The 16047-nt window shown below is 41.9% G+C and overlaps 1 long non-coding RNA gene across 1 annotated transcript; it reads right to left on the bottom strand.

The window, feature by feature from the left end:
- Nucleotides 1-5910: 5910 nt before the first annotated feature.
- Nucleotides 5911-15778, bottom strand: LOC127608637 (uncharacterized). Its single transcript, XR_007964286.1, has 3 exons — nt 15450-15778; nt 13035-14961; nt 5911-6697 (listed from the first exon to the last, which is right to left on the bottom strand). It is a non-coding gene; the product is annotated as an uncharacterized LOC127608637 (long non-coding RNA).
- Between the last annotated feature and the right edge of the window lie 269 nt (nt 15779-16047).

Raw genomic sequence — 16047 nt, 5'->3', positions numbered from 1 at the left:
GTGTTTTTCAGGGTTAAAAAAAAGTGTGCTGTACTCATTTAAAATTTCAAATACAAGTTAAGCAGTACTATTTGTAAAGATACTGGTCTGTGGCTCATAACCACAGTATAGAACTACATGTACAGTATGTTAAACACAATACAAAGGCCGAGGATTTTCAATTCAACAAGTACCGGTACACCTAAATATACAAATATTGGCTGGGAACCAGTTCAGGGTGTCCCCCGCCTACCGCCCAAAGACGGCTGGTATAGGCTCCATCACGCCCACAATGCTGATGTGGTACAGGTCGACTATACTCCAGCCAATGATTCCCGTGCGTGTTTGGGTTTTCTCCAGGCACTCCTGGGGGTCAGCTCCAGCAGCCATGCGTCCCTTGTGCGAATAAAGCGGTTCATATAATGGATGGATGGATGAATAATTTACATTATAGGTCATTTGAGCGAATTTGTAATTTCCAAGTTTCCAAAAGATTAATGACCTCTGACTCCCAAAATCATCACCAACCCGTTCGACACATTCATAGTGATGGTGTAGTGACTATTCTTCCCACATGATGGCATTACAGATACAAACATTTCAAGTACAATACCAGACTCCTTTGTTTGATGCTCTACGCTGAGAATGAGGTTTATTGAATTTACTCACTTTCATTTTCTAGAGTGCACTGAGAAAAACGGAGTGTTGACTTTACTCCATTTTATTTTGTCAAGTGGTTGCAAAAAAAAAAAAAGAATCTCAGCTGTCCTATTTCTATGTCAGGCCATGGATCCACACAAAGAAGTTCATGTGACTAGAGTCTAGTCCTTAACGTGGTGACATGTTTGTTTCGCTTTTGTAATCATCACTTTGTTCATGTGTGTGACAGATGGGATTTGACACTGTCGTTCAGGAAGTGATCATAACATCCCTAGTGCAGAGTGATTGCAATTGAAGAGCTGTCCTAATTAAGATCTATATCTACAAAGCGTATGGACAGAGATGTTGGGGGGAGGGGGCGGTCTACAAAGGCATTTCTTCAAGTAATTTGTCAATGGCTATTTTAAATCCACGTGAATAAAATCCTCGCATATTTATAGATCTTAGTCTATATTCAGAATCTCAGGAGAACCAAATGGCTGACACATGACCCTTCATATGTAAATGAGCATTAAATGTTTTAAAAGTCATTCATCATGTAAGATTTCACACTTGTCAACATTTTCTTTCCATATTTGCATTTTGCAGACTTGATTAAACGTCTCTCATCCCTGGTTTAAATTGCTGCACAGTATGTGAAAGGGGACAGAAGCACAACAGAGAGGAAGTAAAAGAGACCATTAATGCATTGATCAGTTTCAATGTGATAAAGATCACACGAGTAGAATGAGATCTCAGGGACACAGGATTCTGGGAGCTTAATTGGAGAGATCAGCTTTTTAGCTGAAGAAGCATTTCTCATACTCCGTGGTATCTATTATCCTCCTCTTAATAAGAATCGATGACCAGCCTGTGTGTGATTATCACCCTGGCAACGCTGAATGTCTGCCAGGATTCGATCTCGACACGTGGGATTTGGATTATAGAGAAGCCCCAATGTACTGTAAATGAACTGATCAGAAACGTACTTCAACCTATTCGTTGAGCATGCCAAGCATGTCACCTTTTGGAATGGAAATTATATCATCTCATCAATAACTGATTCAATTACCAGCCACATTTTTCGGTACACTTTATTCATCTCATGTATGATTGCTATAAAATAGTTACATTAGGGTTACAACCCGCGCTCTTTTCGTAGTGCTTATTTTACCTCCCGATTCATGCGGCAACAATAAGCCACCGCGGTCTTGCACCGAGTGGCACATATATTGGGAAATTAGCTTGCGTCGTGTCATTTTGAATGGCATGGCATTTTGAATGGAAATAGTCTTCTGTAGAGAACCATATTCAGTGCGTTTAAAAAGTGCCAATTTGAATGGCAAAATGTGTATAAGGCAAAATATATCTTTGTACTTTTGGTCCGAGAAGAGGTTTTGCTCTCAATAATTGTGCTGCAAATTGGATGAAACTGTAAGTGGAGCAAACATGCAGAAAAAAATTGTGAATCACTCCAGACTTTCTTTCGAGGCTAAGTTGACTTCTGAGGGCATCTCCTCTTAACGCTTAACAGGCAAATGGGGCATTAGAAATCAGTTTACATAAAAACAGATTTCCTGATTTCAGTGACAGTGGCTTGCGGCTCAAAGCTAAAAATGAGCCTAATGCTTGAGCTGGCCATCTAACGAAAGACTAAAAAGCAACTCTGCAAACTGGAAGAAGACATTGAGCAGAAAACATTAACAGCATCATATCAGAGTTGCATCGAGGAAAGACACATGAAAGTGTGTTGCTACCCTGAATTTAGGAGTGCAAATTTTGTCAGATCTATGCTTCGAAAGGCTGGTGTGTGTGTGCGTTTTGTTGGCTTGTGAGATATTGTGTGTGGTTCTGTGAGTGTGTACGTGCGTGCGGGTGTGTGGGAGAAGGGCATTCACCCACATTAGCCAGGTCATTGGCTGTCTCATGGAGTGCCTGAGGATACACTCTTAGTTTATCTGGCTGACTGAGCATGGTTGCACACAACGGCACAGGTCTTCCAAACTAACGGCACGGGGGGGGGGGGGGGGGGGGGGGGGCTCTGTGGCTAATACTGTTAGAGCATTCACAAAAGCACACAATTAAGAAGCATCACAGAAGTAATACCTAGAAAGGTATTCGATTATATTAGCCTCATTTTTAATGTTACATTTGTAAAACTCGCCTGCCTTGGTTGTGAGGGAGGGGTGAGGTGATTTTTCAGGTTAAATGAAAGACAGTCAAACCGCTACGGTCGAACAGATTGCATTCTAGAACACGTTTGATCAAACGGGTTTTTATGAATAGCAGCAACAGAAAAGGCTAAATCCCCTCTGAGCGTCCGCTTAGTTCTCAGTCCGTCGAACAGTTTCTGGTCCACAGATGTCTCCGGAAGAATCCGGATAAGAATGGATGCCACAAACGCAGACAATGGTCAGTTCAGTAACAAAAATATGTATTTACAAAACACAGGACCGACAAAGTACAATGAAAGACGCTTGTAACAACCAACCAGGAAAAAGCGAAACGAACCAAAACTGCTTGCATAAGGCAAGGAACAAAATAAATATAAATTGCTTGTCGCTCAAAGCACAAGGAAATCCAATACACAAGAATACCAACCAAGAAATAACAAGAACTACTTATATGAAAAATAACAAACACAAAAATTTGACTAGAAGTTAAATGGCAAAAAGACGTCTAGAACAGGGGTGTCCAAACTCGGCCCTCTGTGATGTTGACATTCTCTGTGATATTTTATGGATAAATAAATATATATACTTTTCCACAGTAGAATAATGTGGCAATTGTAATCATATAATATGGATACATACATTTCTCACAATTATAATGCCGTTTTGGGAAAAGTTGCCTTGTCTGTTTGACTTTTCCTTATTGTGTTTCCTTCTGTTCCATCTGTCCTCTCTGTTCTGCTCTGACGGCAGCTTGCCAAGTCAACAGCATCACGAGCAACCCTTCTATGAATGCTGCCTAATAACAAGTGGCTACGCAAATGTGTAGTGACCAGAAAAAAGAATATGAGCACCCGGTAGCTCCTTCGTCAGGTCAGGTGTGTGGTTTAGTACAGTGCTTAATGCTCTTTTTGTTTTATTGTGAAACAAACACTTATCAAAGCCAACTCGTCATCATATCAAATAAATTGTCAAGATCTGAATCAGAGTGTTGAATATGTAACATTAAAAGTTTGTAATTGCTGCTCCATCGTATTCATTTAGAAAAAAAATATATAGAGGACACAGTTTGTTTTCATACACAATATAACTTTTATTCATGACTGAGGAAAATCATGGCCACACCTTTAACCAGTTATGAGAAATTCAGAATTATTAGGCTGAAGCTCTGGCTGATTTTTTTTTTTTTTTTATAGGACCGTAAGTATGAATCTTCTTTTTGAAAAATCAAGAAACTTCCTATTCCCCCCTGACCCAGTCTCAGAGAGGCTTAGTCCAAGATGCCCTCTCAGGCTGAAAATCAATTCATGGAATGCATCATCAAAAATTGTGAACATTTAATTTTATCCTCGCTGACAGGCTCAGACTCGGAATCAACATTTTTGAATACAGATGAACAGTGTAATGCTAATACTTCAGTCTTGCGCATGCAGTCCAAGGTGGGCACAGTTGTTTTTCCTGTGGTAACAAACGCGCTTTAAAAATAGGCACCAATATAAACACACAAAAACATGATTTTTACATTGAAAGTGTTCGTGTGTGTGTGTGTGTGTGTGTGTGTGTACATTGATGGGGTGGCTGGGTGTCTGTGGATACAGCAGATGGCCTGGACCTGTCCTCTGGGCTTTCCTCTTTCATCAACTTTGAGTCTGTAATGTTAAAAATTTTCTCAACCAAATTTGACCAAACAAATTGAACCTGAAATCTATGCAGAAAATAAGAGTGATTATATTCCTAATATACTTAAATTGCAGACCTGGAAACAATGAGTGAGAGTCATTTAAAAAATAATAATAAATCATTAAGTATCAGAGAAATTTTGTAAATAATTCTGAATATTTTGGTCATGTAAACATTGGTAACAAGAGCATCACGGCAATTGCTGTTATTTATTGTTCTTCTTCTAAGCTTGTGAGAAGTCTTCAGAATTAACCATGGCTTAATCATCCATCACTCAAAGTAGTAGGGATAAAAATGGAAATTTTTGAATGTGAAAATGCTCAGATTCACAAGGAAAATATTTAATTTTGAAAAAAAATATACATATACATTTTTTTTTAGTCTTTAAAAAGTCACATTGGTAAGAACTTGGCTTTTGCTGGTTAAATACTTTATGTATTAGCTTTTCACAATTCAAGACGACTGTTTTTGTGAGATATGATACGATCCAGTGGCTTTACTGTTGCAACTTTAATTTGTTAGTATTTTCATGGTTTCATATAACGTACGATGATCGCAATGTAGCAAACAGTCAAACAAATGCACAACATAAAATAACACAGTGGATGACGAAAAATTGACCCCTCGACAATAATGAATAAGCGTTAAAATGTCAACATAATTGTCAAATTATGATCCTACTAAGGATGTTTAACATTGTTGCTCATTTGCAAACATTCTGCACCTTTAAGTCGTGTTGCAGAATCACACGATCTTGATTTGTGTGACATTGTTTCATTTTCAAACGCTCCCACCGCTGACAGTCCTCCGTGACTGCCTTAGAGCTCCAAACAAAGCGGCATGGCAACAGGAAATTGCCAACCATTATTCTCTGACACGGAGCATCCGTAGCGGGATCTTTGCTCTTACGATGAGACGCTGCGCACGGTGACTTGTCAACAACCTCTTGTTCCATCTTGCTGTGTTTTATCATTTGAACATGAACAGGCATATAGTACAAAAAAAAACACAAAACAAAACATGAATTTAGTTACATCTGTCAACTTGTTTCGAGCATCGCTAAGGTCAGCAAACGTGTCATGATGTTCCTCTTGATTTTTTCGATTCAACCTGAAGGGTGCAAAACTTCAGTCAAAATGTCCGATACGTATCGAGGATATGAAGACCTAATTTTGAGATGCATATAATGTACATATGAAATTCAGTCTTTGCTGAAGTATATATACACGCTTACAGGAAATATGCCTTGTGCACAGGAATCACATGTGTTTTGAAGAAGCAGTTTCTCAAATGGATGTGTAGATGTAGACAAAGGCAAGCAGCAAGAGATTGAGCATGATGCCGATGACCCCGAGCACTGCCAGGAATCTCTCCTCTGGTGTGCTCAGGTGTGGACACCTTAGATCCATGGAAACGTTTTTTAATTATTATTATTATTTAATTTTAATGCCGCTCACGACAGCAACTGCTATTATGCGTTCATTTACAACTTTAAAGGCGAGGCACAAAAGTCCGTCCGTTGATAGTTCTTCGCGGCTGTTTAGTTAGTCTGCTTACATCTGTTTGGTTCTTCTGGGTGAATATTTATCTGGCAGTGAAACAAAAGCTCACCGTACTCACATGAGCTACTTTTTACAGTCTCGTGTGGGGGGAAAAACAGCATAGTAAAACCCACCATTGGATCAAATCCCAATTACATGAAATGCTGAGTCATGACTACGACGGGCAGTCAGTGTCAGCAATGAGGCTTTCTCGAGATGACAAGTTCGATAAGGAAGATGCCTCGTGGAACACCTCGCTGTCGGGATATTTGTCAGTAGTCTTCAGTAACTCGGCAAGGACTTTTCTTCCAGCCGTGAATTGACACACTCATAGTTGGCCACAATTCAGCTGTAGACGCTGCCAAGGATCCTTCTGTCGTAGCGCATCATGATCTGATCCTCCAAGCACATCAATACTTGTAGAGAAGTACGGCGGAAGGGACGTCGGGTGGACACCGGTCGTTCTTGTTCAAATCTGTCTGAAGGTCTTAAGTGACAGAGGTGTAGATGTAGACGAATATGACCACTAAAAGATTGAGTACGGTTCCGATGATGCCCAGCACCGCTAAAATCCGCTCCTCTCGATCGTTGGTTGAGTCGTCCTCTCTTGCGTGACTGCTGCAGATATAGTGGCTGCCGGTGATCATGGTTACCATCACAGAACGCCACCGCCACTGGGCGCCACGCCTGGATGAGACATAGCAAAGATTCAGCTGAGAAATGTATTCAGACGAAATAATTTAGTTGTCTAAAAGTTGCAGACAGTCCCATGTTGCATATTCTCGTTCACGCACACAGACATACTTTTGCTCTCTGGACTTTTCCCGCAAAGTATTTCTTGAAAACGAGTGACTACTTTAGACGGCTTTCAGCACAAGGTGCGTCAATCCGTTTTGTTCACCGGCATCGCTGTGTTGTGACACGTGTATCTTTAAGTATTTAAAATCGCTCAGATGGAAAGACTCCTCTCTAAAAGGAGACATGAGTGCATATTTTCAATAAAAAACTGATACTTGAAATTATTTTGACTGGTTAATAAAATGACCTTATCTGCGATCTGTGTACAGTAGAATCTTCAGCGTACGTAGCTCAACGAGTGAAAACAACGGTCCTCACAAGGGCCGCATGTGTGCTGGAGTCGAACGCAGGTAACCTGAGCAGGAGGCGGGGAACACCCTCAACTGATCGCAGGGCACAAAAAATGTTTCATGATTGGGCGTACGGTGAATACGATGCATCCATAGAAATGTGTTCTAGACTTTCATTCATTTTAATGAACCAAGTGTCGAGCGTGGATAAAACCAAAATGTTTTGAGCAGAAAATTGCCAAATTGCACATCATGAATGAAGTTGATTTCAATGGAAATTATCAGTGCAACACTTTGATGACGTTGTGAGCTTTATGCAAACCAATCATTTTCCTCTCACAGACACGCCAAGATGTATGTAACAACTAATCCATTGCATGACATTACTGGTACATTCATTCCAAATAGGACAAGCAACATTTCAACAGTATGAAACATAATTTGGTTTGTGGTTTTATGAAATACTTAGATGTGAAAATAAATAAAGGGTCAAACTTTTTGTTTCTACACCGCTTATTCTCACTATCGTCTCAGACTTCAACTAACGATTACTTTAAGAATCGATGAATATGATGATTATTTTGTCGATAAATGACGGAATTTATTTTATTAATTTCCATCCCGTTATTTAAAAAAAAAACTTGACGTTATTTCCTGTTGACGTTGCAGAAAATGTGCAAACCTTATAATTGATGAAGTTCTTGGTTTGGTCCATCACATGACAGAAAAATGGCCGACATTTTGATCATTGCATTCCAATGTAAATGCAGATTTTTGAAAATTATTATTGGTTATTTTTATTATTTTGAAAACAAAAACATGTTCAGGATGATCAGTATTCATTCATGGAGGACTATAGAAATCTGAATATTTACTCTTGAGAGGCAGAAATTCAGAGGATACAAACAATTGCAAATGAAACAAGATCTCTGAACGATGAATCACTTATCAATATACTTATCGATCAACTTCACCATTGATTATTTATTGCACTTCTACTAGGGGCACAGTTGAGCTGCAGCGTGCCCTAAATGTCTTTGGGAAAGAGCTTCAAACTCCACATTGAAAGACGAGAACCCCCGGATTTGAACCCCAGTTGTCCTCTGTGCCGCCCACAATGTCTCGAAAGCTGAATGCATTTTCCTTTTTATGCGTTTCTGAGTGACTTTAATTTTGCCCTTAGCTGTGTGAGTGAATGTAAATGGGTGTCTGTCGATTGTGATTGACGGGTAATCTGTCTTGGGTGTCACACGCCTCAAGCCTTCGCCTGGGATAGGCTGTTGTCCCCCAATCTCCTGCACGGGATAAGCGGTCTGAAGGAGAGATGGACGGAAGGGTGGATAGATTTCGATCAAAACCCCCGGCCTTGGAAATGTTCTTATATTCCATTGCTGTCTTTTCTTTCTCTCCTTTTTCCTCCGTCAGTAAGCCTTTTGGGGTGATGGGAGATCAGTTCTGCATCTGTTCAAGAAATTAACAGAACTGGATTGTGATGAGAGAATCGTGGGGTTTTCGGAGATAGTTTCGGTGTGAAATGGAGGAGATTCAAGAGCATAAAGTGAGAGCATGTGCTGTGCGTGCATTTGCGTCGGCTGAGATGAGAATGACTGCTTGGCACAGAAAGGCAGTCTCTATTGAGCTGCACCATCAGTTCAATAGCCTCGCCCGGTTCTGTCAATCATTCAGCCACTACCGATACGCTTATTGACGAATATAAACTTTTTGCAAACCGTGTGTACGATTACAAGGCAAGTCGTGTTCCTGTTATGCAAATACAAAGCTATCAAGCTACATGATAGCTTTCAAGTTACATGAAATGATGCTCCAGAAACACACACACACACACAAATGATTTTTAAATTAGAAATTACAGCTACCCACCTTCGTTTCCAATGAGTGCAAGAAGACTTTTGTTTATTGAGTGCCTTCTCTGATCTCCTCCGTTTACTCAGACAGAAGTCGTAAGTTGTTTACTCAGTTGTCCCTTCCCTTCTTAATTTAGGCTTTTAATAGCTAGCCACCAGTGTCGGGTTCAGGAACTGATCCAGTTTTCTCTTTGGGTCAGAGGCAATGCATACCAGCACCTTCTTGGTTCATCATAATCATTTGTCCATACATTTGGGTTTGCTCCGGTTTCCACATTCCAAAAACATGCATGGCAGGCTGATTGAACACTCTAAATTGTCCCTAGGTGTGAGTGTGGGTGTTCATGGTTGTTTGTGTGTGTGCCCTGCGATTGGCTGGCAACCAATTCGGGGTGTCCCCCCACCTACTGCTTGAAGTCAGCTGGGATAGGCTCCAGCACGCCGCGTGACCCATGTGAGGATAAAGCGGTTCCAAAGATGAATGAATAACATTTGGCACTATGCATTCCTTTTGAAGATTACATCATGCATGTGCATAAATGATACTTTCATGAAAAACACCACGCAAGTTGATTAGTAGCTTTTCATTTTCTTTCAACACTTTTGATTAACATTGCAAAACATTAGACTGCCTCGTGGTAACCTTTCAGCATAGCTGTTGCACAGACACTTATTTGAAATGTAAAGACCAACTTTGTGTGTTTGGTTAATTTATGTTTGGTCCACTTGAATAAATTTAGTGAGATTGCTGAAGGACGATACAAATTTCAGCACAACACAAGCCTCAATATTCAACAGCTGAACAGTTCTCTTTTTTTGATTTTCTTCACTCAAGGGTGTTTTTACAGTACAGTTGATTGCTTGATTGCTGCCTTTGGTAGTCTAGTAACTTTGACACGATTGCACCTGGTTTCTTTGGCGTTTCTTGACACAGTCAAATCAAAGCGCACCAAGATGTGCAGGGGTTAAAACGGAGCAAAGGTGTGGAGTAAAGACGAGGGAAAAGCATTGTCTTTTGATGCAGTTCAGTCACTCGGCAGTGTCATGTAATTATTTCCAACCCAATTACAAAATGTGCAGCGCACGCCTTAAAAGTCATCGGAAGAAGGAGTTCATTGATTAAAAAAAAAAGGAAAAAAATCACAGAAAATTGTCAGGAGTGATATAAAGCATCAGCAAGAGCATTCATTGTACCTTGATAAAAACACTTTGTGCTTGTGTGTGTGTGTGTGTATGCATGTTTATTAAATACAGTATGTGTAAAACGGGGTGAGTCAATGCACTTACTCCCGATTGATTAATCGCAAAGATGTTTAGCCCGCTACTCCAAATAAATCATTCTCAATAAATTCTTTTCCAAGAACGAGCTCTCAGTCATGTTGCACACTCCCTCATCCCGCTCCACCACCCTCCCTCTTCAAGATCACACATCTTAATGAGCAGAAGCCGCTCAAGCGTGAAGTCAACTCGAGTCCATATTTGAATGCGACCCTTCCATTTCACAATTGTAACAAATTACCATGTCATTAAAGCACAGCCGTACACAACAGACACAAGACAACTAGAATGCGACGGTCTTATTAATGTTTTGGGGATGATTGGTTCTGCTTTAAATGGCTGTTATCTGAAACACTGGCACATTTCAAGGTAAACGAATCTCAAATACCCAATTTATGCTGACAGACTAACCGTGCAACTCTTGCTATTCATTGTGGACACATTTACTTTGTGAAGGAAACCAGATATCTTCCACGTGAGGTGGGAACTCATTTCCTCTCCGGGAGAGCCAGCCGTCCTCAGAGAGCGTTGGCCTATTTTTGGGAGTTGCTGACACCAATCATATTTCAATGGGATGAGGACGACCACACATGCGCCTTCTCATCTCCAATTAAGACAATGTGTTCATGCACTCCCCCAAACTAGTGACCTTGTGACAATTGATAGTCCGAACACCCACTGAGAATATGTCGGAAGTGATGCTGAGCATACAGACAACGGCTCTCTTCTTGATTAAAGAGCGTGACAATAGCTTATTCTAGCATCCGCATCAGTCATGCACCCTTATCAGCCTATGACAATGAGATATTTCCAGCAACTACACTGAAAAAAACTAAAAAAAATCTGGATCCCCATAACATTTTTTTTACATAGTTGTATAAGCGACTTAAAAATGTATCGGAATCCACATGATTTGTTTTCATGCAAATACTTGTATGCAGATGGGGTAATGAACCGCCCGTGTGTGCACACAGTATATATGCGCGCACACACACACAGACACACACAGGGAAGGTCCAGCTATAGCCTCGGGGGCTGATCCGGTTGGATTCATCATGATGCCAGCGTCATCATCGTAAGCCATCGCTACAGAGTGGTCGTATATCCAGCGCACGATCCCTGGTGCTGAAAACGGATGTCTACAACTGGCTGAGGTGTTTTATTTCTCAGGGAAACTTGGTTTAACCTGAGGAAATTGGAGGTTAGAATGCAGCTAAAAATCGGTAGGAGCATACGCAGACGAACTAACCTGAATTTGATGCAAGTCCTTCAAATTAAAGAGGAAAGTCTGCAATTCAAGCACAGTATGTTTTCGACTGCTTTTGATTGTTTTTGCTTCAGAGGCATCCGCGCACCAAATAGGGCATTCATTCATATAAGAAAAAAAGAAAATATTTGCAAATTATTTTTATCTTCTTTTTGGGCAGCTACAATGACGCAGAGAAGAGTGATGGTGTGGGGACCGTCTCCTTATGACACTTTGAACGTTCCGCATTCTCATTATGAGCGCGTTAAGCCAACGCTGCGAGAGTACGAGGCCGGCGGCCATGAAGAGACTGTCACTTCTCCTCAACCACAGCTCAGCTCCCCTCGCCCCCCCCCCCCCCATTTTGTGTGTATATGCTGTATGTTGTTACAGTGTGAGAGTTCATGAGAGGATAAACAAGCATGACAGAGTGAATGTACATATATGAACTGTATGGTTTCAGCAAAAGGAGGAGATCACGTATCTACCGTATTTGAGGGATTGAGGTGTTTATTTTCAATCGGTCCATTGCTACCAGTTCTTCAAGCTGAAGAACGAGAAACTCTTAACTTCAACATCTTTGATGAGCCAAAATTGACCAAATAGACACAAAGTCCAAGGGCAATTCCGTCAATGGCACAATGGATTGAAACACATCGCCTGGATCAACTCTAATGCTAAAAGCCACTGTGGCGATCTTTCAGGGATAGCGCATTCCCGTGTATCGAGTTGCTATGTTGTTGGGAAAAATGAAACCAACAATACGCTGGCACCTTTGTTGTAGCCGGTGTTGCGATACGATATATCAGGTACACACCGATGACAATGAATAGCCACACCTCCATTTGTCATGTTTCGGTTTGTGACCAACAGGTGGCACTGTGGGGCTTTTTCCTGCAGCTGCACACCTGTTGGTCGTTAGGTAATTAGTGGCTTTAAAAGTCATGGTCGGGTCATTGTTGCTCTTTGCTGCTGTCATGTTTGTTTGTCAGTCAAGTTGAGGTCATGTTTTTGGTCATTTGTTTCTGTTATTGATCGTTTTGAGCTTCAGTCATGGGTTTTTTGTTTGATACTTTGGACTTTGTTTGTTTTGGATTTAGTTTTCTGTGTTTTATCAATACACTTCTTCAAATACACCCTGCTCCTCTCTCCTACCTGCTTTTTGGGGTCCTCCACCACCGTGCTTCGTGACACCTTTGATATCGCTACCACTGGAGCGCTAACAATGTAAAATGATTCCCCCTTTTTTTTTTGGACCACATTTTAATCACGCGCCATGGATGTACATGTTCAAATTAAGTCATTCCAAAGAACATTTTTTTTTCTTTTGGGTGGACCTCATACTGAGAAGTGTTTTCAATATTTTGTCTGCTTTATTTAGTGAACAGTATCTTTGGAAAAATATTGTAATTGCCTCTGAGCAGGATGGACAGCTGTGCGCTGCAACAAGCCACAACATCAGTTGTGAATTAATGTAACATTTCTGGCAGCATTCAACATATGCCACACACACACACACACATGCACACACACAAATGTGTACTCACCACACATTGCACCTGGGGCAAACAGAAACTCTTTTCTTTCTTCTGTTTACCCGAGCATGATGTCAATGTTTTCCCATCCTTTCGCCTGTTGGTTTCTTTCTCCTATCTATTTTCTTCCTCCCAGTGCCCCCCGCTCACCACCGCTGTTCAAGTCCCGCTCTGTTGGTAGTAGGCGCAATCCAGGCAACACATGCAGCTCTGAGTGACTTTGGGGATGGGGGGGAGGGAGGGGGGTTGTTCAGACACAGCGGGCTGCAAAGCTTGGCTGGCACACACAGGTCTACACCATCATTCAAAGCATGTTTAGCAGAGCTCTTCGATAGTCCTTGCACCAACGTTCACCAACACCAAGCTGGTCTTTTCGCGGCTTCAGGAGGAGAGACAGTTTTCTGTCCTGCTTTCTTGTTTGAGGAATTAGATATGGTCAGAGCCTTGATGACAGAAAGGCCCATCAAAACTGAAAGTGATCCATCGTGAGTGATTATTCAGTCATGGAAGAAGGAAAAAAAGCAATATTCTAAATCCTTTGGTTGCTGTGCATAAAAAAAAAAGTGCTGTGCTTCCTAAAGCTTGATAAGCAGTCCAACTCTGGATAGATTTCGAAAATCAGCCCATTTTTTCAGAGCAAGTCAGAAAGGTTATGGTCAGTTCAAGAAGAAATGAAAAAGTAGGTATCTGCCAGCAATTGGTAACTCCAAGTTGATTTCAAAGCAGTTTCTACAAAATGCAGTTGTCTTTGTAAACCAAAAATAGATTCAAGTCAACATAGAATAGATATGGCTGCAGTCTCCATGTAATTTTAATGATCTGCCAAATGTGTATTTCCTCCCTCCGGATAATCGCAGCTTCAGGTCTTCTGCCAGTCGTCATTCCCCTCTCCTCATGCCTGGCCGAACCCCTCCAGGAAGCCGCGTCCCGGCGAGCACGGCGTGGTCCCGTCTCAATTTGCTGCAAGATGTCAGCATAACCTGACACACTTGCCAACTTGTCTCTTGTAAAAATCCCACATGATGAAAGCAGTTTTCTTTCCCCTCTGTGGAGGAGGACGCAAGTTGTTTTCAAGAGTGGCCCGTCAGCATGAATATTTAACCGGAATCTCTTGCTGTGTCGTTGTCACAGTTCAAGTTTCCGCGTTGTCCTCGGCGTGGCGCACAGAATGACATGTTTTCTCATCTGCAGCTTTTCTTAGTCTTTAACGTTTGTTTCCTGCCAGGACATGTTCTCTGTGGCATGATTTGTTCCGCTTATGTCACATTTTGGGTTGGTAGGAGACTCTCCCATATACAATCATCCAGTCTCTCCTTAGAGGAAACCAGCCAGTCTCAAATACCGTTTAGCCTGTTCTGTCCTTTGCAATACGCTTTCCAGTGTCCATCGGGCAGCAAATCTTCTGTGACCCTTCCCGTCACTTTCACAACTCTGGTCCACCTCTCACCTTCCTCACCCTCCAGCAAGGTGATTCACTTGGCCCACTGTCTAAAAGTCACTGGCTCTCGCTTGCTCATCCCTTGCTCATCCCTGTCCGAAGACCGTTCACGTCTTTCAAGGTCCGCTCTCTTTCCTTCACTGTGTCTCTCTCATTTCGCCTCGATCTCACTCTAGCCCCCTCCTGCATACAAAACACACATTATTCGAACTGCTGTGAGTCATACTGATCTCTCCTCCCTTTTTCTTCCAGGAGCTAATAACTGCCCATTTTTAAGGTCTCCTCCCAAGAACTTGCCCGCAATTGTCAGGATGTATTTTATTCATCCCATGAGCCACAATGATGTCTTTGCATCCGTCCGAACCAGATGGATTGAGTATATTTCTCTCTGTCTTCGTGTTTTTAAGCCCGTCGGGTACATTATAAGTGGTCTCCTCCTCTCTAGTCCACTCTTGGAGTGTTTGTTCAGTAGTACAAGTATTCCTTTAGTGCCGCTTCACTCTTAGGGAAAACAGAAGAAGAAGATAGAGCAGTGAGCAGCGCTCGATGAACAGCGCAGCCGAGAAACTCGAAATATATTAGAGTTGAAGGATGTGGAGATGAATAAAAGAAAAGAGAGTCATGCCCTAGGGATCTGTGGAAGTGACTGAGAGAGGAGGGCGAATTCAAGGGTGCAGGAGGCATGCTCGTGTGGGTGGAATGTTGAGGAGATTGTAAAATGGATATGAAGAGAAGAGAGAGGGGGAGCTTTCCTGCCAGCAGAAGGAGAGCGACGGATAGATCTGTGAGGTTGGATGAGAGAGGGAGAGATGAAGACATATGCAAAGACTTATGGATGGATGGCTACAAGTCTGGATAAGTTGACTGCATTTTTTACATCCGAGCAAATCCATAAAATACCATAAAATACCATAAAAATCCATAAAATAAAATATAAAAGTATTCACGTTTTTTTTTTGTGGGGGGGGTAAATGTATTGAATATTTTACCTGAATATGAGTCCTGTCATGCTCTCTGTCCTCATAGCTTGTCCTCATCCCGCTGTCTGCTCCTGCAGCGCCAGTCTGTGCTATCTCTGAAATGCAGCATCCCTCTCCCTGCCTCCGCTGCCCACCCTCCTCTCAACATCTCTTCCTCTCTCACTTTCAACCCCACACATCTCATATTTGCCCCGCTCCGCCTTTATTTTCTCGCCTCTCCATCCATCCGTCCTCCGTCACCTTTTATTTGTCTTTCCAGCAACCGCTGTCCCTCTTGGATCACAATACAGCCTCAACCGGTCCATAGATACACCCTTTTGCCCGCATTTTTGGGCTTGATCATTCCACCCGCCCCTTTCCTGCAAGCGAGGAAGCTTCTCGAACAGCGGCGGTAGGCTCTAAAAGTGGAAAGCTTTCTGAACACGTGAACACCATTCACAATCCTGCCACATGAATTAAACACTCCCAATACATTCACGTTGTAGTTTATGCATGACCATGCAGAGTAAACACGAGCTGACTGCCGCGTGCTCCATCTAGCATTCCAAAACAAATGGAAGCGTAGGAAGCGGAGTTTTTGTAACATGCCGTATGCATACTTGAGCAA

Source organism: Hippocampus zosterae, chromosome 10, assembly GCF_025434085.1.
Source record: "Hippocampus zosterae strain Florida chromosome 10, ASM2543408v3, whole genome shotgun sequence".
NCBI lineage: Eukaryota > Metazoa > Chordata > Actinopteri > Syngnathiformes > Syngnathidae > Hippocampus > Hippocampus zosterae.
This window is presented reverse-complemented; position numbering and strand designations above follow the sequence as displayed.